Genomic DNA, 23570 nt, shown 5'->3' on the forward strand with positions numbered 1-23570 from the left:
AATGATGCCTCTGCCCCCTCCCCTGACAACTGTCCCCCATGAACCTTGCAGCCCATAGCACGCTGTGACTGGCAGAAGTTGCAGGTGTGTATGTGAAAGTTATCTATGTAGACGTGAGGCTCATGTAAATGACACACAGACAGCAACTGAGAGAGAAGCTGTAAGGTGCCAGCCTCATGCTGGGTGGCATTTTGTGTGTATGCTCACCTCTGGGCCAGTTCTTGTATCTGCCTACTTCTCTATCCCTACTGTGCCCCCCGCCCCCCCCCCCAGCACAGTCTTGTCATCTTTTATTGCCGACATATAAAAGCCTTCTAACTGCCCCCCAGCCCTATCTATTCTCCTTTCTGTAACAAACATGCTTTAAAACAAACAAACAAACAAACAAACATAATTCACCCACAGTAAAATTGTCTCTCTTTGGTGTACGTTTTTGTGAGTTTTGACAAGCACACACAGTAAGGTAACCATCACCTTAATCAAGATATATAGGACAGTTCTACCACCCCCAAAAGTTTCCCTGTGTCCCTTTACTGTCAAGCCCTCCTCTTCCCCTATCCCTTGGCAACCATTGATCTGTTTTTAGCCATAGTTTTGGCTTTTCTAAAATAGCATATAAACAGAATAATACAGTATTCTCCTGAGTCTTCTTTCGCACAGCATAGTTCTTATGAGAGCCCGCCATGGGCTGCATGTATTTGCAATTTGTTTCTCTTTGCTGCTTAGTAGAGCTTCACCCAAGCAAGTGGTTTATCCCTTGACCAGTCACTGGGCATCTGGATTGTTTCCAGGTTTTGGTCATTTTGTGCAAGGTTGCTACAAACGTTCTTCTCCAGTGTGTGTGTGTGTGTGTGTGTGTGTGTGTGTGTGTGAACATATGGTTAATTTTACCTGGGTAAATCCCTAAAAGTGGGCTGCTGGGTTAGATGGTAAAAGTATTTTTAACTTTACAAGAAACTGCTAACTTGTTTTCCAAAGTAGTTGTACCATTTCATACACCCACCTGCGGTGGAGCATTCTAGGTGCTCCATAACCTCACCAGCACATGATGTGGTCTTTTTTTTTTTTTTTTTTTAAATACAAGTGTTCTTTTTTTTTTTTTCAGTTTTTTTTGTTTGTTTTATTTTTTTTATTTAATATTTTTTTAATGTTTATTTATTTATTTATTTAAATACAAGTGTTCTTTAAAAAGCTCAGATTTGATCACCTCATGCCCCTGCTGAAAATCCTTTATTACTTCTTCTTGCTCAGAATTCTCACAGTGGCCTTCAAAATTCTGGAATTTTGCCCACCAAGTTCCTGCTCTCAGACCAAACATTACTATTTCCCCACCTGTCCTTACCCTCGTGCATCAGAGGGAGTCCCTCTTACGTCATCGGGTATCTGTCACAATTGTAATAAGGTAGTTGGCCTTGTACCTGGATGTTGAATATCTCTCTCCCTCATTAGAATGTCTGTTCCACGAAGGCAGGGGGACATCTGTCTCGTCACTGCCATACCTGCGGAGCCCGCATATAGTGCCAGCTTAATAGGGGTCCTCATTTCATTGTCTCAGCCACCTACATGGAGGGATAATTATTTTTGTTTCACAGAAAGGCGCAGAGAGGCGTAGTATATCTGCCCATGTCACTTAGCTGGAACCAAGTTTTGAGTCTTGGTCATTCTGAAGTCATTCCTCTTCCCCCAGTCACCTGGTCTGAAGGCCCTCTGCCTTCTGTATTTATAACTCCTGGGAGGAGCCAGATCCCAGGGAGGGGGAAGCCACTGACTGAGAGCGACCCAGACACTGTTGGTTTTCTCTTCACAGGAAGGGTCTGCCCTTTTCCAAAGCCAGGGAACTAAACTGCGGAATCAGCTGGGGCCTACCTTTGGTCCCGGGGACAACTTCTTAAGGTCACCTGGAAAGACAAACCAGAAGCAGGAGAGGTCATTCAGGCTTGTCATATTCCTTATATCGTTGGCTTCCCACACCAGCCCTGTATTTTCATCCATTTCACAATGGAAAAGACCTGTCCTAAGTCACATCACACAGTTAATGCTGCCATTTTCATTCGTCTTAGGGACTGACCAGTTATGAGTGTTTTAGAAGAAATGGAGGGATGCCATCCAGATGTCATCGTGTATCAGTGTCATACAGTAGGCTTATTAAAACCCAGATTTATGGCTCCACCTAAGAGAGGGTCTGATTCAGTGGGTCTGGGTGGGGTCTGAGAATTTGCATTTCTGACAGGTTCTCTGGTAAACCTGGGGACCACACTTTGAGGACCATTGCCTCAGGTCTACTTATTTCTTCAGGCCAGTGGGAGCTCTCACTATGCATGGAATCCTAATAATAATAATGATAAGATCCCACATTTTGTTGAGCTGTTACTATGTGCTTGACACTGTTCTTACGACTTCACAGACAATAACTCCCTTAAGCCCACAATATCCCCATTTTCTACATGGGGGAACTGGGCACAGAGATGTTAGGTGACTCACTTAAGTTTGTAGCACCCACAAGAACCAGAGCTGGGCTTTGAACACAGGCAGTCTGGGGGCGCCTGGGTGGCTCAGTCAGTTAAGTGTCCCACTTCGGCTCAGGTCATGATCTCAAGGTTCATGAGTTCGAGCCCCGCGTCGGGCTCTGTGCTGACGGCTGGGAGCCTGGAGCCTGCTTCGGATTCTGTGTCTCCCTCTCTTTCTGCCCCTCCCCTGCTCATGCTCTGTCTCTCTCTCAAAAATAAATGAAACATAAAGAAAATGTTTTTTGAACCCAGGCAGTCTGGCTCCAAGCCCACACCCACAAATACCACATGATAATGCTTCTTCCTCTTCTGCCAAGGTGAAGGAGGCCAGCCCTACCTGAATAGACTTCAGGACACAAGCCAGAGGCCATGTTCACCATTTGGTTTACAAGCCTCCCCCCCACCCCCACCGACCCCGTTTAGTTCTTGGACTACGTTTAAATGGAATGCAGACCTTCCCCAGAGTCTCAGCCAAGTGACAGTTGACGCATATGCTGCCATTAAGAGAGCCAGTCTCCAGCATAACGCTCCTTGTTGACGACGCCTCAGCTAGACGCAATCAGCAATTATGCACCCTCAGAGGCTTATAAATAGCTTCCCCCTTGGAGTTAGTGGCTCCGGAAGGCAAAGGTGTCTTGAAGGGGATTCTGGAGAGACAAGCTGGTGATGACACACGAGGGCTGGGAGAACAAAGCTTTCTATTGAATAGTGGCCAAAAATAACTCTTTTATGTTGGGGAGGAAGAGCCATTGGAACTTCATGGTGGTGGGGGAAAAAAATGCAGGTGTCAACTTTCCTGAGGCTGTTAGGAGTGGCTGAAAGTGACACATTTAGCTGCGTAGTCCCAGAGAACATCCGAGGGACGTATAATGTCAGAGCTGGAAGAGATTCGTAAAGATCTATGAGCCACCCCCTTCCTATAAGGCATCTGAAACCCAGTGGAGGGGCAGGTCCTGCTTAAGGTCCTGCAGAGAAACAGATGTTCTGGCGTCCGATCCAGTGAGTGGGCTCAGGGACCTGGGAGGTGGGGATGCGGGTTGTCTAGGCAGAGGGAGGCATGCAGGAGAGGCCAAAGGTGGGCTTATAGGACAGACCGGTTTTGTCTTACTCTGCCCAACTCCCATAGTCACCAGAGGGGACATAGCTAATGTACACATTTGATTAGGTTATCCTCTGTTCCAAAACTTCCAATGGCTTCCCATTAGAGAGGAGGAAGTCCAAACCCTTGCACAATGGCTAGAGTTGTTCAAGCCCACACATGGTGGTTTAGGTGTGGACTATGGAGTCAGAAAGATGTGGGTTCACGTCCTGGCTCTGCCACCTGTTAGCCGTGTGACCTTATTAAAGTTACTCAGTCTTTCAGATTGTTCAGCTGAAAAATGGACGAGTAGTTAGCAGCTAATCTCACCTACTTGGGAGGATCAGATGAGCTAATACAAATAAAGGTACTTAGGAGAATGCTTGATGCCTAGTACTCATTGCTATTCATATTACTATTAATTAGTCTAGATGTGGCACTCAAGGCCCTCCTCAACTTGGTCCCAGCCTACATCTCCAGCCTCCTCCCTTTTCTTGCTTCTCTCTCACAAGGAGGAAGGATTTGTTATGTCTTCTCAGTGCTGGGCTCTCTGTTCTTTCTACCTTGACAGCCCTGTCTTCTCCTGGCTTTTAAGACTCAGCTGTGGTGTCTCCTTCCGTGGAGCTCGATGAGGGGCTCGATCCCACGGACTGTGAGACCATGACCTGAGCCAAAACCAAGAGTCAGACGCTTAACCAACTGAGTCACCTGGGCCCCGCCCTACCCTCCCCAGTCCCAGGAAATAGTTCTTGACTCCTCGCTGGTGCTATAAAGCTTCTTCTATGAGGAAGAAGGTCAAGCAACCACAGAGGTTAAGGACAGGAGCTTGGCGTTTTCAGCAGCCTGAGTCTGAGTCCTGATGCTGCTAACTACTCCCTGTGCAACCTGGCGATGTGCCCCTTAAGCTCCAGTTTCTGTATGGGTATGACAATAATGACCTCAGGATTTTTGTGAAGTGGTAAAGGGCTTAGCACAGGCTCTGGCACACAGTAAGTACTCAATTATGGCACCTATTAACTGCCATTAAGTAGCTGCTATTCTGTGGTTTCTTTTTTTATCCCCCCTTCACCCCGGGCTCGTGCTTAACCTATAGGTTGCATCTCATGAGCATTTACATATGAAGCAAATCTGTGTCTCTGTCCATCCAGCTGCCATCCCTCCATCCCCCCACCATCCATCCATCCATCCATCCTTCAACTATCCATCCACCTTCCGTTCTGCCAGCCACCCATCCACCCATTCTTCCATCTACTATCCCTCTATCTATCCCTTATTTCCCATTCATGCACCATCTACAGTCTCTCATCAATCCACCCACCACATACCATCCGCCCACCCTTCCATCCCTTTCACCCACTATGCTTCAGAACAGTGGCGATGTCGACAGAAGCCAGTGAAGGCAGTGGGACGTCCTCGAATGGCCTCAGGTAGACCTGAATTCTGGGCCAGGCGAAACTCATGACCTACGTCCTCCGTGAGAATCTGGCGAGACGCTTCTCGAACCGTATCTGTCCGTAACAAACGCCCTCATTCTCACCATCTGAACACGTATGTGTGTCTGTGTTCACCTGAGCCTCTCCTTGGGCTTGAGTCTCTGCTGATTCCCAGCTGGAGAGGAATGCGCTCCCATCCCACCCCGCGGAGCTCGCTCCAGGGCCTGTACCAGCATCTGGGCATGCCACCTGGAAACATCTTTTCCAGAGACCCCTTTTTAATTGTTTGCGTTACTACTGTGCTTGCTCCTGATTTTTGTCCCCCTTTCCCCTCCTAGTTGTGAGGTCCTTGAGAGCGGAGACACTTATCTTGGGCCTTGTGTCCGCCTCCATGTCGAATATCATGCTTCTGCCCGGAAGCCCTCCGAGACTGCTTACCCACCTTTGCCATCGCCGGCTTGTCTGCAACGACAACAACAACAACAGTAATAGCTAATACTTCTTGAGCACTTACCGTGTGCCAGGTTTTGCCACTGCGTTCATTATTTCATTTGAGCTTTACCACCATGCCATGAAACAGGCGCTTCTGAGCCCCTGTTGTACAGATGAGGGAACCAAGGCTCGGAAAGAGCTGAGTCACTGGCCCAGGATTACAAAGCCTCTAATTGGCAGACCCAAGAGTGAACGCAGGAGTCTGACGCCAGAGCTCGTGTTCTCCTCCGTGGCGCTACACCACTTCCTCTGCTCTCGGAGGGACAGATATGACTATATTTGTCCCACTTGCGTCAAAGGATGGTCTGAACACAATAAAATGAGATGGCTGGAGAATGCTTTAAAAAAAAAAAAAAAGTTAGGCGTTCAAAAAGGAAGACATTGTCATCAAGCCTTGGGGATTTCCAGAACGTATTGAATAGTGCAGATCCCCTGACACGATCATCCGGTGCCATCTCCCCTCTACAGTCTCCCAGGGGAATGGCGTTGAGCAGCTAGTGGTAATTGGGAGGAAATTGCTCCTCGCGGGTCTTTTAGAGGCAACCTTAAATCTCTGCCTTGCAGATAAAGCAGGTTTCGGAGAAGTTCAGTTTGGGTGCCTCATTTGAAGGAATGACAGAGAAGTGAAAAGTACTGATCTTTTTGGGATTTGGGGTGCTAGGGAGCTGCCTCTTCATATTGTCTGTCTCCCCTTTCTAGACCTAAGGATCAACTCTGTCCGGAGATGGGAAGTATCTATTTTTTTCAAGTTTATCTATTTTGAGAGAAACAGAGGGAGGGAGGGAGGGGCAGACAGAGAGGGAGAGAGAGAATCCCAAGCAGGCTCCACGCTGCCAGCGCAGAGCCCCACGTGGGGCTCAAACTTACGAACCCTGAGATCACGTCCTGAGCCGAGATCAAGAGTCGGATGCTCAACCGACTGGGCCACCCAGGTGCCCCTGGGCTGGATCTATTTCTGTATTTCTGGTTCATCACAGGTGTGCCAGATTGTGTTGGCAAACAACTCCCAGGAAGGCTTCTGTCTAAGGGGATGCTTATTCTTAAAGTAACCGCCACAACCAGGAGGAAAGGGCTTTGTCTAGGACTGGGTGGGTCGCTGCCCCACTGGCAGTAGAAGCAGCAAAGTTAACACAGGTCACACCACATGGCATGGGTTTTCCTTTGAAAAGGAAGCTCTTACACAAAGGAGGTAGGGAAAGGGGCAGGTGTCCACTGACCAGGCATCCAAATTCGACAGTCGGGCGAGACCTCTTTCTGCTCCAATCCCTGCAGACAGCACGCACTGTGGTCATCTCATCATGCGCTGACAAGAGCAGAGCTCATTAGCTGGGTGGTGACTTTCCTGCCAAATCAACAGACACTCAAGACAATGGAATTTTGCATCCAGTAAAGAGAACGAGGCAGATGATTGTGACAGTTAACGTTTGCTATGTCAGGAGCCCTGAGAGGCATTTTGCAGGCACGATCTCATTTCATTCAACAGGCTCATGAGGTAGGTTCCATTATGCTCAGTCTTGACAGAGGAGACGCCTGGAGAGACTGAGTCTCCTTCCCAAATGGATCGTGTAGATCGGTCTCCAGAGGTCAGCCACTTATCCCCCACCTTTTTATTGTGAAACATGTCAAACTCACCGAAAACTTGCAAGATAGTACAGTGAACATCCGTATATTCTTCACCCACTTTCACCAATTGCCAACAATTTGTCACGTTTGTGCCACACTCAAGAAATACAACAGTAATACTTCACATTTTCTTTTGAAGTTTGCTTATTTATTTTGTGTGTATGAGAGAGAGAGAGAGAGCACACGTGAGCTGGGGAGGGGCGGGGAGGGGCAGGGAGAGAGGGAGAGAGAGAACGTCAAGCAGGCTCTGTGCCGTCAGCCCCCCACACGGGGCTCGATCCCATGAACCCTGAGATCAAGACCCCAGCCGAAATCAAGTCAGACACTTAACCGACTGAAGCCACCCCAGGCGCCCCAAGAAACACAACCGTAAGACTCTAATTAATACGGTCTATATACATTCTATATTCAGATTTATAGTCTGTATTCAAATTTCCCCAGTTGTCCCCCAAATGTCCTCTTAGCTAGCTTCTTTCCAGTCTAGGATTCCACTGCATTTGGCTGTTGTATCTCTTTAGTTGCCTTCCATATAGAACAGTTCTTGGGGCTGTTGTTTTTTTCTTTCTTTCTTCTATTACATGGACATCTCTGAAGAGTCTAGGAGACCATCTCGCATTCGAGATTTGTCTGTTTCTTCCCAGCTAGATTCAGGATGTGCGTTTTTGGCAATGTCTTACAAGTAAATGTGTGCTTACTAATACATCACGTAAGAAGGCGTGTGGTATTAGTGAGCCCCTCACTGATGATGCCAGATTTGATCCTTTGAAGCGGTGGTCACCAATCAGATTTCTCACCGGAAAAGCGCCCTCCTTCCTCTGTAAATAAGTAACCTGTGGGGTGATGCTTGGAGACTGCATGAACGTCTTGTTCTTCTCACATACCAGTCTACCGCACAAAGAGACTTAGATGTACACACACGGGATGTGTCCACAGCACATTATGAAATTTAAAATGCAAAAGGCAGGGGCGCCCGGGTGGCTCAGTCGGTTGAGTGTCCGACTTCAGCTCAGGTCATGATCTCACGGTTCGTGAGTTCAAGCCCTGCCTCAGGCTCTGTGATGACAGCTCAGAGCCTGCAGCCTGCTTCGGATTCTGTATCTCCCTCTCTCTCTGCCCCTTCCCCACTGGCACGCTCTCTCTCTCTCTCTCAAAAAGAAACGTTAAAACATGGGCTGCTCATTTTTTCTACGACGGAATCTTCCAGTGGCCTGGTGGGGTAAAGCCTGACCCTCTCAGAGTAGAGAGGAGAGGAAGGCCTCAGCCTTCAGATTATGCCTCTCACTTAACTCAGCCCCTTCCTGGCTTCCGGATGCAAACTCCCAAGGCCAGAGTCACTTGCCTCAACCCAGAAAGACACCCTGTAGTCTTCTGCCTGGGTGAGGGGTCCCCACGCAGAGACCTGACTGCTGCTTTTTACAGACTTCTAACACACCTGCCATTTCCTGCCCTGTCCACACCCTGTTTCAGGAGGCACATGACACCTCCAATTCCTAAGCCTTTTGGGGCGTCCAGGCACAAATTAGATGGCTTGCCTGGTCTCTGTGGTCTTACCCGGGCTTCAGATCTCTTAGCTCTGCCAGGTCGGTCACCCTTTGTCCATTTGCTGCAGAGCTTCTGTGTTTTGCTGCTGCCGTCCTCTCCCTCCCAGGCTTCACCCCTGTGGCTCACCCCTTCCACCTGTTTCCTTTCGCCGTAATGGGAATTTGCAAGGAGCCCTGCCGATGCTTCATCAGTTATGCTTGACCTCAGATCCACACTGTACACAGTTTTGTATGGCTTCAATTTTTCTTTTTTTCTTTAAAAATTTGTTAACGTTTACTTATTTTTGAGAGAGAGCGCACCCAGGGGAAGGGCCGAGAGAGAGAGAGAGAGAGAGAGAGAGACACAGAATCCGAAGCAGGCTCCGGGCTCCAAGCTGTCAGCACGGAGCCCGACGCGGGGCTCGAACCCACACACTGTGAGATCATGACCTGAGCCGGGTCAGACACTTAACCAACTGAGCCACCCTGGTTTCGATTTTTAAAATGAGCCCTTAGTTTGTAAAATAAGCAAAAATGTTATATATAAAATATATATATTAACATTTAGTTTAAAAATAGATGATTTATATATTTTTTCTAAAATATATATATTGTGGTGTGTGTGCGCATGTGTGTATTAAAGATCCCACATATAAGAGGCATAATAGTCAGAAGCCTGCTGGCTGCACGTGAGAGAGATTCACCTCGACCTGGCTTAAGTAAAGGAGAGGATTTATTGGCTCACGTGACCCAGATGTCCAGGGTGAAGGCCTGGGAGCTCCACGGACCCCAATAACGTTGCCAGGACTCTCTCTCTCCATCTTTGGTTTTCGGTTACAGCCTCTCTGCCCTGCTCTGCGTCGGCACATTTTTCCACCTGCAAAATGGGGCTGTCAGGAGGCATGAGTGATGGAAAGGGTTGGGAATTCGTGCACTCTGCAAACAGAGCAGGCTTCTGAAATCCTAACCAGTAATAAGCATAATTGCTTTTCAGAAATCCACCCAAAGCCCCCGCCCCCGAGAACAGGCACACAATGAGGCAGAGGAGAAAGTTCGGCTCTGCGTCAGGAGCTGCCTGAGCTGAGCAAACGGGAAAGCATCCGGCTGAATGAGTCACTTGCCAGCCTCGGTACAAGCTGATCTCTACCTGTGGCCCGAGGAGCCGTGAGCCCCTCCAAAGTTACCCCAGGTCTCCTGTTCTCCAAGGCTGACCCCTGGGGGTGCCAGACAGAGGGGTCTGGAGGTCACAAGCGGGTCGCCTTTCACGCTGACACGGGCGTGTGTCTGTGACTGACCTCTCCAGCTCTTCCGGGCTGAGCTGTTTTGGCGGCTGCAGGATTCGGAAAGATGGCCCTACCTGGGCCAGCAGATATTGGGAGGAGGGGAGAATGTGGTACAGTCCGAGGTCAACACCGGCAACCGCAGGAGGGAAGGCCTGGGGTCAAGTTTAGGGTGAATAGATTGTTCTTGTGCAAGCGGCAGCATCCCTTGGAGTTTCTTAGCCTACGTAAGAGTAGGACCTCAGACAAATTATTGTATTTCTTTCAGCCTCAGTTTTCTCATCTATAAAATGGGGCAGCATCAGCCCCCCAGCTTAGAGATGTGGACAGCCTAGAGAACATTTTATCGTCCACTTTTTTCCCGCTGTATGTATGGAAATAAATACCTCGATAAGCCTGTGAAGGGGAAGAGACACATAACCTTGCCAGGGCATGCCAAAATCACCAACAGCAATTCCTAGGCTGCTGTGTGGACAGAGAGGGATGATGCTGCTCCTGAGAGGGAGAGAGAAAACAAGAAATGGTGACGTTGGCCAGACCGCGTGCAGTAAGCCACTTGCCTACCTCCTGTGGGTCTCAAGTCTCTAAGTGAAGAGGCTGACTAGGCAGGGGGTGAAACGGAGACGTTCCTGCGGAAGGTACAGGAAAGAAACCTCTTTGCAGAAATACGAGGGAGGACTTTATAGCCATGAAACTGCAGAGGTCTGAGTGAACCTCTACAAGAGGGGGCCCAAAAGGAAGGTGTCACGTATGATGTCAGAGGAGGTTAAATGCGATGACGAATGGACAGTGTTGGGCACAACGCTTGATCATTGCAAACGCTCCATAACTGTAGCTACTGCTGTTTAAAATTATCACCCCCGGGGCGCCTGGGTGGCTCAGTCGGTTAAGCGTCCGACTTCGGCTCAGGTCACGATCTCGCGGTCCGTGAGTTCGAGCCTCGCGTCGGGCTCTGGGCTGATGGCTCAGAGCCTGGAGCCTGCTTCGGAGTCTGTGTCTCCCTCTCTCTCTCTGCTCCTCCCCTGCTCTCTCTCTCTCTCTAAGATCAATAAACATTAAACATTTTTTTAAATGTAAAGAAAAAATGGAAGGAAGTGAAATTCATTGAACCTCACTAGCAATAAGACAAGAAAAAAAGAAAACCACAAAATACCATTCTGTCTCTTTGGCAAAGATTGTATTTTTAGTTTTAGTATCCCGTATGGGTCTGGGCGGGGAGAAATCACCACCAGTCTTAACTCACGTGGGTGGGAGTAGAAGTTGCTACAACTTTTCATGAAGGCAGTCTACAAAAAAAGGCATCAAGAGCGTTAAAACCATGCGTGTCCTGGGGTGTGTGGCTCAGCCTGTTAAGTGCACAACTTTGGCTCAGTTACTATCTCGTGGTCGGTGAGTTTGAGCCCTGCATGGGGCTCTGTGCTGGTAGCTTGGAGCCTGGACCCTGCTTTGGATTCTGTGTCTCCCTCTCTCTCTTTCTCTGTCCTTCCCCTGCTCGTGCTCTGTCTCTCTCTCAAAAATAAATGAACATTAAAAAAAAATTAAAAATATGCATGCCCTTTGACTTGGCAATTCAAAGATTTAATTAAAAGGTAAGCTAGGGGCCTTTTAATAAATGGCATAAGTAGAAAGTTAATTGGACAAAACCAGGGACCCAGGGTATTCAAGGCAGGCCATGTCATGAGAGGAGGCCCTGGACTCCCGACTCAAGCTGGGCCAATGAAGGCCATCCCCAGGATGATGCTAAAACTCTCAGAAGAGAAGCAATTCTCTTTCTATAAGCCTAAGGCCTGAGAATCACACATGCCAAGTGTGGGAGAGCTTGCCTGAGATGACATCAAACAAGGGAAAGTAGAACCAAGAGATGTGGTAAGACAGATCCTGATGACATTCATTGAGCCCCTGGATCCACCTGTTCCTGAAGTCCCTGGGATTTTCAGCCCCGTGAGCCAGTGCGTTTCTTTTGTTGCTGACATTAGTTTGAATTGGATTTCTCTCACTTTCAAGTAAAGGAGTCTTGACTAAAATGAGCCCAGTTTTATAAAAATAAAAAAGTATTCATAAAGGTACACACTGAGATGCTGACTCTGATTTTCTCTGGGTGGTCAGGGCTATGTTGCTGCATATCATCTTTTTTTGTTTGAATATTGTAGGGATTTTATTTTATTGTATTTTTTTATTAAATATAATTTATTGCCAAATTGGTTTCCATACAACACCCAGTGCTCATCCCAACAGGTGCCCTCCTCAGTGCCCATCTGTAGCGATTTTAGAACATGTTCACAAATTATTTGTTATCTCTGCCAGGAAAAGATGGGGCCTCCGTTCTTTCCCACTTAGTGACTCGACGACCTTCGTGACTGAATGCCCTCTGGACTGTGGTAGAAACTATGTCATGTGACTTCCAATGCTAAGTCACAAAATGCCATGAAGCTTTGGAGATGTACGTTCTTCTGGGACGTAAGTCTTGGAACCTTGACCTTCCGTGTAGGCAGTCTGAGGCAGACAGGCTACAAGGAAGCCCAGACCACATGGACAGCCCCTCTGTATGTGTTCAGCTGAGGTCCCAGCTGACAGCCAGCATTTACGTTCAGACACTTCCAGGTAATTCCTCTCCCAGCAATCAAGTCAATCCCAGCCTTTGGTTCTCCCTGTTGATGGTCCATGGTGGTGCAAGTATATGCCATGGCCACTGTGTCCTTCCCAAATTGTTGACCCGCAGAACGTTGGCCCACAGAATTATGGTAAGCTGCTAAATCTTGGCATGGTTTGTGACACAGCAATAGATAGTTGAAATACAGATATTTTCCAATTTTTCTGTGATGAACAAGGTTGTTTTATATTTAAAAAGAAAAACCAGGGGTGCCTGGGTGGCTCAGTCAGTTGAGCGTCCAACTTCGGCTCACATCATGATCTCACGGTTCATGAGTTCGAGCCCCAGGTCGGGCTCTGTGCTGACAGCTCAGAGCCTGGTGCCTGTTTCTGATTCTGTGTCCCCCTCTCTCTCTGCCCCTCTCCCATTCGCACTCTGTCTCTGTCTCAAAAATAAATAAACATTAAAAAAAAAAAAAGAACCAACAGGAAAAGTTACTCTTAAAAGTTGCAGACATTAAGGAAAAAAAATCACAGTGATGTCTGGGAACAGAGATTGGTCTCCAATTTACCTGTTCCTCCAGGTCAGGGTGACAGATACTGTTTGACCTTATATTCTGCTGCTCACTGGGAGGGGGAGCAGTATGAATGAATCAAAATTCTGGAGTCTTTGTGACCCCTGATCTCCTGAATTATTGAACTCTTAGAAGCAGCTGTCTTATCAAACAGTTTAAAACAATTTCAGCCTCATTGCAAATGTTGACAAATCCTTGGAAAACAAGCTGGCAGCATGTGTTAGGATGCTTATGTTTGAAAGGAAAAATGAAAATGCTACTCAGAAACCGGACTGGCTTCCCCTGATGGCCACAAAATGGATGTCACCAGCATAGGAGCCATACGCTTTCTGGCTCTGGTCAGAGCCCTGCGTTTTCCTGATAGTGAAAAAAAAAAAGTGTTGAACCTGAGTCTGGTTGGTCCCACAGCCCGAGCTTTTATCATGGAATTATCCTTAAATTCATCACTGCTTGTGGCAGTGAGTGGGTGTGGGGAGTGATAGGATATCCTGATTGGATTAAACTGAAAATTTCCTGAAGGGATTAAAGATAGGTCAATCCTACCCAAACTCTATGGGTGGCTAAGGAAGAAGGGAGAAAAGGAATGTATGGAGTGAGACATATACCTGTAGCAAGAGACACATGAATCATTGTGTCCTTGTCTCAGTAGCTCGACTTCTGGGGGAATGTTCTAAAACACAAGAAAAGGCTTATTTATGGAGATGTTCACTGTTATTTACAAGAGTAAAAATCCAGAAGCATCCTCAACGTTCGATTCACCCATTTATTTCAGTTATTAATGTCTTTTAAGATGGGTTAGGCATTTGAACTAGACTCTGGGGACACATGCAAGTAATAAGACACAATTGGGATGTGACAGTCAAGGTTCAGAGGGGAAAAGAAAGTAAATGTGCAGTTTTACCAGGGCAATAAGTGTGAATACAGTGGATATGCAGGGCTGTGGGAGCTTAGAGGAGGCACACCCAACTTGGGTTTTGAGAATGACATCAAGAGGGCTTCCTGGAGGAAGAAAGACCTCAAGGGCCAGTGAGAGTTAATCACACAAGGGGATTGGAAATGGTGGAGGGGATGGAAGGGAAACATTTTAAACTACCAATGCCTGGGTCCTTCCCCCACGGATTTGTTTTCTGTTGGTCTAGGGTAGGATCTGGGCATAGTCTGCCTTAGGGGAGCCCTGCCATTGTTTAAAATCAATAGATAGAAGGTACTTGGGTGGCTCAGTCATTTAAGTGTCCGACTCTTGATTTTGGCTCACATGATGATCTCATGGTTCGTGAGTTCGAGCCCTGCATCAGGCTCTTCTCTGACCATGTGAAGCCTGCTTGGGATTCTTTGTCTCCCTCTCTCTCTGCTCCTCCCCCCCTCTCAAAAATAAATAAACATTAATCAAATAAAATAAACGGATGAATAGGCTCTTTGGGATGAGTCAAATGTGAGATCCTCAAGGCCGTCACATCACTGTGGAGAGGTGATTGCTATAATGTGGAAACTGAGGCAAGGAGAGGCGTCTATTCTGGTTCTGAAACGAATTCAGAATGGTGATGGAGTAGGGTGCTACCCATGTGCTTACCACTCCCTCCCTTCCCCCCCTGTTTCCTCTCGCCTACCAGAGTGCCTTCCAGGGTCAGGCTGTTCCCAGCCACCAGGGAGCCCTCCAGGACATCTCCCCAAGAAAGTGCCTCTGGATTTGTTGAACACTTCCTAGGATTGGACAGCTTGTGGAGTCCACAGAGGGGGCCACATGTGGGGTTTGCCCAGGTATCGGAGGCAGTGGCCCCCAATACAGTCAACAGAGGGGACCAGGCACAGCCCCATAGAAGTCACAGGAGCTTAAAGGTAGTTGTATTTCCATAGGCTGTGGGGTGGGAGTTTCCAGGCTCTTCGGGGGCAGCAGGGCAGGATGCCAGGTGAGCTGGGATAGGGGCTCTGGCACCTCGGGAGCCACATGTCATTTGACTCTGTGGCGTGAGAAGTAAGGGAGATGATTCATTTTCAGAAACACCACATAAAAACAGTGTTGTCTAGTTGACAATAGGTTTGCAACCTGTTGGAAATATGTACGACCCCTACCCCCTCCCCCACCGGCCAAATGGAGTCCCAACCCTTAGACACTTCACTTCCTGGTTCTTCTTCCCCTCTCCATTTTGCAAGCTGATTTTCATGGGCTTTGCAACGAGCACGAGCCAAAGAACTGAAGTCTCTGCGTCACCTCAGGGAATGTACTTTTGCCTTACGTGGGCATAGGTGACCTCTGGGCAAGGCTGTAACCTCTGTAGTACTCAGCCAATGAGGAATCAGGGGAGGGACTTCAAGCTAGAAGATAAATTACTTGCTGTGACTGCTCCCAGTGTGCCTGTCCATCAGACACCTGCTCTTGCAAGAACGTTGATTAAAGCCTCGCTTCCCTGTGCCCAAGTCTCTGCATCCCTCCTTTGATTGGGTCCGTGGGTTTATTTCTCACATTTGGGGGCTCGTCCGGGATTCACCTTGACCTGTGGGGTCCAGGTCCTCTGGGGAAATGGTGAGTGATGGAGCAGGATGGGGCAACAGTTGTCAAGCCTGGTTAGGGTGCCTGGACTTCATCCTGAGAACAATGAGGGGCCACTGAGGTGTACAACACAGTGATTCAACAAGTTCAAACATTATGCTATGCTTACCCCAAGGATAGTGACCAACTGTCACTTTCTCTGATCGAGAAAGGGGCCTGATCAGATTTGCCCCCCAGGAAAATGGCAGTGTGAAGAACTCCTCACCCATGGCAGACCTGGCCTCTGTCTTGGGGCACTGCCACTTCTAAGCCGGAGGACCACATAAGTGGTTGTACCTCTCTGAGCATCTGTGTCCTCATCTGTAAGGTAGAGATGAAAATATTTACCCACCTTGGGTTTTTGGGGGGATACGTACAATGTGATAAGGTGAATAAAGCCGGAGAGTGTCATGCTTAAGAAGGCTGATGACTGTGGTGCCAATCACCTGGTTTGAATCCTGGCTCTGTCGCTACTGGCTGTCTGACCTTAGGCAATTTATCTGACCTCTCTATGTCTCATTTTTCCCATCCATAGAATGGAGATACAATAGTTCTTCCTTCATAGAATTGCTGTGAAGAATAATATTAGTAAAATGTTAAAACAGTGACCAGTTAGGGAACGAATAAGTCATGGGAATAAAAGACACAGCATAAGGAATATAGTGAGTGAGGGGCACGTGGGTGGCTTGGTCAGTTGAGCGTCCGACTTGAGCTCAGGTGATGATCTCACAGTTCAGTTCATGAATTCAAACCCCACATTGAGCTTGCTGCTATCAGCGCAGAGCCTGCTTCAGATTCTTTGTCCTCCTCTCTCTGCTCCTTCCCTTCTTGTGCTCTCTCTCTCTCTCTCAAAAATAAATAAAACATTAAAAAAACTATTTAAAAAGGGGGAATACAGTCAACGGTATTGTAATAGCAATGTGTTGGGACAGTTGGTCGCTATACTTGGGGTGAGCATAGCATAATGTTTGAACTTGTTGAATCACTGTGTTGTACACCTCAAATTATTGTAACACTGTGTGTCAACTACACTCCAAAAAAAACCCAAAACAAAACCCACCCTATTGACTACAAGTGGCTGAAAGGGCATTGGAGGGGAATTGACTGGCCCAAAGCCATATGGCAGGTAAGTGACATCAGAGCCTGATCCGAATTAAAGCCTTTCCCTGTACAATGCCTTTCAAGTTCGACTGTTCCTCTCATCACTATTGTTATGGATCTTTTCTCTAAAGCAAGAGAAGAGCACGGATTCTAGCCATCAACACCAGACAACGCTTCTCCTACGAAATACCTAGCACTCAACAATGATTCATGATCAAAGAAGCAATGTCCCCTCTGTCGTGGAGCACGGGCCATCACATTTATGAAAAGGGTGCCAGCAGGGTGCTAAAGATATCCTGGGGTGGTCTGTGACCCCCCTGGATCTGGGTTTGTATTCTGAGTTCAAGGCTTGGCCCCACTGGTGAGTATAAATGTGACCGTGAGCCAGTCACTTAATATCTCTGTGTCATACTTTCTTCATTGGAAAAATTGAGGGAAAGTAATAGCATCTCTCCCAGGGGCATTGTGAGGAATAAATGAGCTAGCACAGGTACCTGGCCCCCAGTGAATGCTGAAAAAGTAATAAGTGTGATGATCACAGTGATGAGGATGGTCATTCTTCAGTGTTGACTCTGTGCCAGGCATTACCTTCATTGTCTTATTCCAGACTCACCCAAACTCCAGAAGCCACAGTTTGCATCTATCTTTACCCATAGAGGCGAGAGCTTGGGCTCAGAGACTTTACCTAACTTGCCAAGGTCACACAGCAAGTACAAGGTGAAGCTAGGATTTGAATCTCCATCTATTTGATTGCAAGAGTCTAAATCCTCGGGGCGCCTGAGTGACTCAGTCGATTAAGCGTCCGACTTTGGCTCGGGTCATGATCTCACGGTTCACGAGTTCGAGCCCCACATCGAGCTCTGTGCTGACAGCTCAGAGCCTGGATCCTGCTTCCAAGACTGTGCCTCCCTCTCTCTCCACCCTTCCCCTGCTCATGCTCTGTCTCCCTCTCTGTCTCAAAAATAAATAAACATTAAAAAAAGAAGAGTCTAAATCCTCAGCCACCCACTATCTTTCCTCCTGTTGGTCAGCGGTGCCCCTAGACTTTAATGGGGGTGAAAAGCGTATCTTACTCATTCACACCTCCACCACCCCACTCCTACTCCCAAGGGCTCGTTTCAGAGTGGGCACCAGGAAGTGTTTGCTGAGTGAATTGGTGATCTCCCGCCCCTCACACTTCTGGCCCTTCAAGGCCCTCCATCTCTACATCCTTGAACCGGTTGCTCCTGAACACAAAAGAAAGAGTGACGACAAAAAAGGGTTACTCCCCAAGGATACAATTAGTCAGAATGCTTCAGTTGCCTCTGTCTGTATACATACATAAATTTGTATCTATATAAATAGTCACACTCACAAAGGTTGCTGGCTCAGTGATGTGGTTGAATGGGAGACTGACAGCGTGATTCATGGCTCAGGTCAAATTTAACTCTAACCTGTTGTGCAAGACAGATTTACTTCAAGAGTCCTTTCTGCTTCATAATTGGCATGGGCCCACCTTCTCCCTGGGGGAGAGAATATTTCCACATCAGCCCACAGTCTCTTGCTGCGGCACACCCAAGTCAGATCTGGAGTCTCTTGGCTACTTTCCCAGCACTGTGGGCCCAGGTGAGATCCAACCAGGCAGTCTTTGTCAGCAAAGGAAAAGGGAGCAATTGAAAGCCGCAGCCTGAGGCAGCCTGCCAGGAATCTGGAATGTGAGACAGAGACTCCTCTGGGATAGGTGGTCTAGGAAAAGCTTCTCAACCATCCATCCATCTGGCTGTCCTTCTGTTCATACATAGTATCTCTCCTTCCATGTGCTCCTCCATTCATTTGTTCCTTCATTCATCATATCCATCCATCCATCCATCCATCTATCCATCCACCCACCCACCCAACCATCCATCCGTCCATCCGTCCGTCCATCCATCCACCCAACCATCCATCCACCCAACCATCCATCCATCCATCCATCCATCCATCCACCCATCCATCCATCCACCCATTCGTCCATCCACCCATTCGTCCATCCACCCATTCGTCCATCCACCCACCCACCCACCCAACCATCCATCCATCCATCCGTCCATCCATCCATCCATCCATCCACCCAACCATCCATCCACCCAACCATCCATCCATCCATCCATCCATCCATCCATCCAACCATCCGTCCACCCAACCTTCCACCCATCCGTCCATCCACCCATCCGTCTGTCCATCTGTCCATCCATCTGTCCGTCCATCTGTCTGTCCATCCATCCATCCATCCATCCATCCATCCATCCATTATACCCACCTGTCAATTACAGCCATTTATGTATGCCTTCAGACATGGAGTACCTCCGCAGCATCTTCTGTGTGCCAGGCACTGTACTGGACACTGGGAATATAATACACAAGTCACATAGTTTGCCTTCGTGGAGCTTATATTCTGGCATGAGTTCAGAAAACAGACAGATAATCATGCTTGTATCTTTTTAGTTATGGGCTCCAGGAAGTGCTGTAAAAGAGATGTAGGTAGTGTTTAGAGGTCCTCTACCTGGGGGACTTGACTTCATCTTGGAGTCAGGGAAGGCTTCCAAGAGGTGATGGCTGAGAAAGAGCCATCCATCCACCTGGAACCCCAAAGGAGCTTTCAGGGCAGAGAGAAGAGCCCAAGGACAGCTCTGAGGTGGAGAAGAGCTCGGGGTGAGCTAGGGGCAAAGAGATTTGGTGTGCATTAGGGACATTAGAATGACAAACGACTGGGTGGGGGGTGGGGGCATTGGGAAGTCCGACTGGGGTGCTAATGGAGGATTTGGTGTCTGGAAATGTTCCAATTTCCCTGTGGTTCCCTGTGGTTTTCTCTGAAGTGGGAGTTTCACAGCCTGGTTTAACAGGAAGGCAGTAAACCATGGTGGAAAAGCACAGAGCTGGGCTGAGCCGTTGGCTTTACCATGCTACAGATGTATGACTTTACGAGGCAAGCCCTTTAACCTCTCGATTAAATGAGATAATGCAAATAAAACATTCAATACCATGCCTGGCCCACTGTATATGCTTATTAGATGGTGGTTGTTTGGTTATTATTTTAAAATGTAACCGAGGAACACCTTCCTAACGTTGTTCAGTATACTGAACGCCCCAAGGAGATAGCAGGTGGCATTTTTCTCTGCAGTCCTCGCACCCCCATTCACCTGTTCTGCCAGCTCAGAAATGAGAGGCATCCTTTATTACTCTCTCCTCCTCATACTCGATAGCCAGTCACCAAATTCTGCCCTTCCTGTCTTCTAAATATCTCATAGGTACCCACTCATCTTCAGCCCCCATTCATTGACGTAGCTTGGGGCTTTTCATCTCACACCTGTCTGACAGACACTGTCAACTGCTTACCCAAAATGTACATTCCCTCCTTCTTCTACACTGAAAGTGTCGTTGTTTGTGCCTGTAATGCCCATTATCTCAGGTTACTCACATCCCCAGCCTCTTTTGCTCTTAGGCACGAGAGGTATGACCAAGAAGAGGGAAACAGAAGTCTCCCGGAGGTAAAAGGGATAGGTGTGGGGTCTTATACCTGTGCTGAATTTTTCTTTCTTTTTTTTTTTAAAGTAGGCTTCATGCCCAGCATGGAGCCCAGTGTGGGGCTTGACCTCATGACTCTGAGATCAAGGCCTGAGCTGAGATCAAGAGTTGGATGCTTAACTGACTGAGCCAACCAGTGCCTCCTGAGTTTTTCTTTCTTTAAACATGGATGTGATGTCTGGAACTGTGGCAGCCATCTTGGAACCGCATAGTGTTAAGATGGACCATAAAGACAAAAAAAAAAAAAAAAAAAAAAAAATCCTGGATCCTTGGTGAAATAGCTTAACACCAATAACTGCCAACCTCTAAATTTCTCGTGAGAGGAAGAATAAACTCGTCTTTTGTGTAAGTCACTGTCAATCGGGTTTTCTATTAGTTAGATCTCAGTGGATTCCTAAATGGTCTATGTGTTGTCTTATAACAGCTTCCCAACTTGCCTCCTTCGGGTTGAGCCCCCTAATTCATTCCCTGCATAGCAGCCACAGGTATGTTTTGAAGCATACAGATCAGATCCCTTCTGCGCTGAAAACTTTTCGAAGGCTTCTCATCGCCTACAGTAGTCCCTGGGCATGGTGTTATTTTCTGGCTAAATAAGGGTTTTCAAAGAGCATCTCGGCACTTGATTCGTTTTTTTCTGATGAATATTGAGGCAGTAATCCCTCATGCAACTCATATGACGCTGGTGTTATTGCAACAGTATTGTAAATAGAGTATTCGATTTTACCCAACTTGAAGGAAGAAGAACCGAAAGTGAAATTGACGTCATTGCTCTTTTTCAAATAATGTTTCCTCACACAAGGGATCTTATGTCTTAACAGACTCTCTAAGGAAATTATTATTATTTTTTTAATGTTTATTTATTTTTGGGAGAGAGAATCAGTGGGGGAGGGGCCGAGGGAGAAGGGGACAGAGGATCTGAAGCAGACCCCTCTCCCATAGCAGTGAGCCTGCTGCGGAGCTCGAACTCAAGTACTGCGAGTCAGATCAGGACCCGAGCCGAAGTCAGACACTTACCCGGCTGAGCCACCCAGGTGCCCCGCTCTAAGCAAATTATTAAGGACACGTGACCACTGAGTGCCATGTGGGATCGGGATCAGATTCTGGACCAGAAAAAAGACATCATTGGGAAAACTGGCAATATTTTAATAAGACCTGTAATTTTGTTAATGGTATTATATCGGCGCCGATTTCCTGGTTTTGATAACTCTATCTGGTCATGTAAAGCGTTAACGTGAGGGGAGACTGGTGAAGGGCCACACTGAATCCTCTATATTATTGTTTCGACTTCTCTGCAATTCTAAGATTACCTCAAAATACAAAGTTGTTTTTTTTTTTAAACCACTTTAAATTTAAGAAAACATTTACAAAACACGAATGATTAGGTTTTTTTCTGCATTACAATGGACATACGGGATTAGAGTGGTTTTTAATTAGGTTTTTATTCAAGAGGGTATGGAACGCCCCCTGTGGTGAAACATGATGGCATCCGCACCCCTAGAATTCTTCTCATTTTCTCCTCTTAAACGTGCACATTTTCGTTAATTATCTTGATGGTGTCAAGATTTTAGAACATTGACTTCTTTGTGGCCGTCATAATTGTTACCAGAGCTGTTTAATCTTGATTATATATTGAAATAATTCTGTGCTCACCACTGTTTGTTTGGTTTAACTCTTTATTGTCTGGATTTCATAAATAAATACTTTTTTTTTTTTTTTTTTTGAACTGTGTCTCTTTGCTCCTGTATTCACACACACTTGAAAATGTCTTTGTGCCTCCATGTCCGTTACACAAATGAAAACTTGACTGGGTATGAACTTATGGGGTTTTGGTTCAGAACTTTGTAGACATTGCTTTACTGTTTTTTCTGTCACGGGGTGTTTTCCTTCTTCTTCTTTTTTTTTTTTTCTAAGTTTATTTATTTTGAGAGAGAAAGAGCGTGAGCAAGGGAGGGGTGGAGAGAGAGAATCCTAAGCAGGCTCCGCACTGTCAGTGCAGAGCCCAACTTGGGGCTCATCCCACAACACTGGGATCATGACCTGGGCTGAAACCAAGGGTTGGACGCTCAACTGACTGAGCCACCCAGATGCCCCGGTCATCGGGTGTTTAAAACAATTTACACAGGGTTGGCACTGACGATTTTTGCTACACCGTTTTATGAAATTTAACACATGTAATGTTGATATAACCATGACCAGAATCAGAATACAAAACAGTTCCGTGGGGCGCCTGGGTGGCTCAGTCGGTTGAGCGTCTGACTTCGGCTCAGGTCAGGATCTCACGGTTCGTGAGTTCGAGCCCCACGTCGGGCTCTGTGCTGACAGCTCAGAGCCTGGAACCCGCTTCCAATTCTGTGTCTCCCTCTCTCTCTGCCCCTCTCCCGCTCATGCTCTGTCTCTCTCTCTCCTTCAAAAATAAATAAAAAACATTAAAAAAAAAAAAAGAATACAAAACCGCTCCATTATCCTCCCAAATTTCCTATTTTTTGTGTTATTACTGCTGAATTTTGAGAGTTCTTTACATATCCTGAATAAAAGTCCCTTGCAAGAATATGTGATTTGCCAATATCTTCTCCTTATATGTAGCCCGTTTGTTCACTCTCTTAGTAGAAAACAAAGTTTTAAATTTTCATGAAGCCCAGTTTACCAGTAATTCTCAATGGGTTATGTTTTTGGTGTCCTATCTGTGAAGCCTGCCCAACTAAAGGTCATGGAGAGCTCTCCTATCTTTTCTCTCAGATCATTTAGGTTTTACATTTTACGTGCGATCATGTTGCATTAATTTTTGCATAAGGTATGAGGTACACATTGAGGTTTAGTTGTTTTTGTTTTTTTGTGTTTTCTTGGTGCATATGAGTGTCCTATTATTCCACTATCATTTGTCAAAAAGACTGTATTTTCTCTACTGAATTGCTTTTGTGACTTTGTTGAAAAACAATTGGCAGTGTTTATGTGGGTCCGTGTCTGTACTCTCTATTCCGTTCTGTTGATCTATGTGTCTGTCCTTTTGTTAATACCTCAAGGTCTTTATTACTGTGGCTTTATAATAAATGTTAAAACTGGTTAGTGCGAGCCCTCCAACATTGTTTTTTTCATCAAGATTGTTTTGGCTGTTCTAGTCCTTTTGTATACCCATATAAATTTTAGAATTATCTTGTCTGTATGTACAGGGAATTCCCTGCTGCAGTTAGTTGGGGGATTATTGACATCTTAACTATGCTGTCTCTCAATCAGTGAGAATGGTGTGTCTTTTCATTTAGTTTAGGTTTTTTAAAATCAGCATTTTGACATTTTCAGCATACAGA

General features: G+C 46.8%; 2 long non-coding RNA genes across 2 annotated transcripts in view; both read left to right on the top strand.

The window, feature by feature from the left end:
- LOC144615890 (uncharacterized) overlaps positions 1–15497 on the top strand; it is a 61623-nt gene extending 46126 nt beyond the window's left edge. Inside the window, exon 4 of the long non-coding RNA XR_014137437.1 lies at positions 14708–15497. This is a non-coding gene — a long non-coding RNA (uncharacterized LOC144615890). The remainder of the gene's footprint in view (positions 1–14707) is intronic.
- On the top strand, positions 1285–2142 carry LOC132666067 (uncharacterized). The gene is made up of 3 exons (XR_009604445.2): positions 1285–1402; positions 1808–1926; positions 2061–2142. It is a non-coding gene; the product is annotated as an uncharacterized LOC132666067 (long non-coding RNA).
- Positions 15498–23570: the final 8073 nt, after the last annotated feature.

Source organism: Panthera onca, chromosome A3, assembly GCF_046562875.1.
Source record: "Panthera onca isolate mPanOnc1 chromosome A3, mPanOnc1 haplotype 2, whole genome shotgun sequence".
Classification (NCBI taxonomy): domain Eukaryota; kingdom Metazoa; phylum Chordata; class Mammalia; order Carnivora; family Felidae; genus Panthera; species Panthera onca.